This window comes from Helianthus annuus, chromosome 16 (genome assembly GCF_002127325.2).
Source record: "Helianthus annuus cultivar XRQ/B chromosome 16, HanXRQr2.0-SUNRISE, whole genome shotgun sequence".
NCBI classification, from domain to species: Eukaryota; Viridiplantae; Streptophyta; class Magnoliopsida; order Asterales; family Asteraceae; genus Helianthus; species Helianthus annuus.
Genome location: NC_035448.2, coordinates 74,166,210 through 74,167,912, shown reverse-complemented (window position 1 = coordinate 74,167,912; position 1,703 = coordinate 74,166,210). Strand labels below are relative to the sequence as shown.

The following is a 1,703-nucleotide window of genomic DNA, read 5'->3' as shown; positions in this document are numbered from 1 at the left end:
ATTTATTGTAATTTTAAACAAATAAATAGTTTATTATGTATATATTTCTAAATAAATCATATCTTTTTGAACAATTTCATAAAGTAAGCTCTCGGTTGTTCAAAAAGATATGATTTATTTAGAAATATATACATAACTAGCCTAAGACCCCGCGAGCTTCGCGGGTGGCTAAACACCAACTAAACACATAAAATAATTTAAACGTAGAAGCGTTAAAGTGTGATTTGTTAAACCTAATATTTTGAGACAGTTGAGCACGTCCCAATAGTACATCTACATAATGTTCGTTACAAATTAAGTTTTTGTCAACTAAACCTTCATGATGTTTTCATGATGTCTTCTTTAACTCCACTATCGCATTCATCCTCTGACATTATCAATTCCAATCAGGGCGACTTAGAATTTAAAGCTCTATTGCTAGATTATTAAAAAGAGGTAATTACTGTTTTCGTCCCTGTGGTTTGTCAAAAATCACTATTTCAGTCCATTAGTTTAAAAATTGCGATTTCAGTCCTTATGGTTTCACTTTCGTAACCATTTCAGTCCACCTCGTAACCATTTCAGTCCCTGTACTTACAGAATAAATGGATTGAAATGGTTACGAAAGTGAAACCACAGGGACTGAAAATGGTCATGAAAGTGAAACCACACGGACTGAAATCACAATTTTTAAACTAATGGACTGAAATAGTGATTTTTATCGCATTCACATCTAAATAATCAAATTGTGTGTGGTGTTTTTAAAATATAAAAAGTATAAAAAATGGTTGCCAGTTTACTTACACCTGGATTTACAAAAAAAAAAAAAAAAAAAAAAAAAACACTTACCTTGGAATGAAACTGGAAATCATCCTCCTTTACTACAAATGGCTCACCGGTTGTTGAAAACCATCCCTCTATTCCTTAATCACCACAATGGTATGGCTAACAATCACCACCGCCCACAACCACTAACAACTCATCTGCCACCAGATTTTCGCACTCAAACCACCAGCTCCACTCATGCCTCTCTATAAAACAACAATTAAAAAAACACATAACTCCAATACTTTTCCAAATATATGTATTAGTTCATTTACCATAAAAGTTTTAACTTTGTCTCAATCTTAGCATACCAGCAATAACAAAAACTCTATGTCCAATTAATTATTTGCTCTCCTTGTCTTTGGTATCCATGGCCTGCACCCAAAATTCGACACCAATTTAATTATGAAAGCAAAGTAAAGATAAGTAACAAAACAAAAAAATATATATATATTAGGTAGGTATGGTGGTCATTTCCCTTAGAACGCTAAAAAACTATTACACTCCTTGTAAGAATTAGGAATCCAAAACGCAAATCGTTACAGTCTTAAACGGAACTCGTTTAGATAGGTTTGGTTCTCTCGGTTTGATATTTTAATCTTCCGGTGTTGGTACTTTCTGGTTCTGTCCCGATGAGCACCCGCAACAATCAGTAGAAGTCAATTTGGTGAGCCAAAATGCCACCTACACATAACAGTTTACATAATTAAACAATTATTCAAATAACATTAATACATAAAGGTCAGCTGGAAAAATTAGAAACAATGCAGCCAACTGGAACAACTAAAAAATGAAGAATTAACTATGTTATTTGGTGTTGCTCTTTTGCCACCGCTACCGAAAAGCTCAATCACCAAAAAATAAGTTTTTTTTGTCTAATTACCTTATATTAAAGTTTT

The 1,703-nt window shown here is 32.9% G+C and overlaps 1 long non-coding RNA gene across 1 annotated transcript; it reads right to left on the bottom strand.

The window, feature by feature from the left end:
• Positions 1-202: 202 nt before the first annotated feature.
• LOC110918184 lies at positions 203-1,226 on the bottom strand. Its single transcript, XR_002581122.2, has 3 exons — positions 1,116-1,226; positions 829-1,010; positions 203-367 (listed from the first exon to the last, which is right to left on the bottom strand). It is a non-coding gene; the product is annotated as an uncharacterized LOC110918184 (long non-coding RNA).
• Positions 1,227-1,703: the final 477 nt, after the last annotated feature.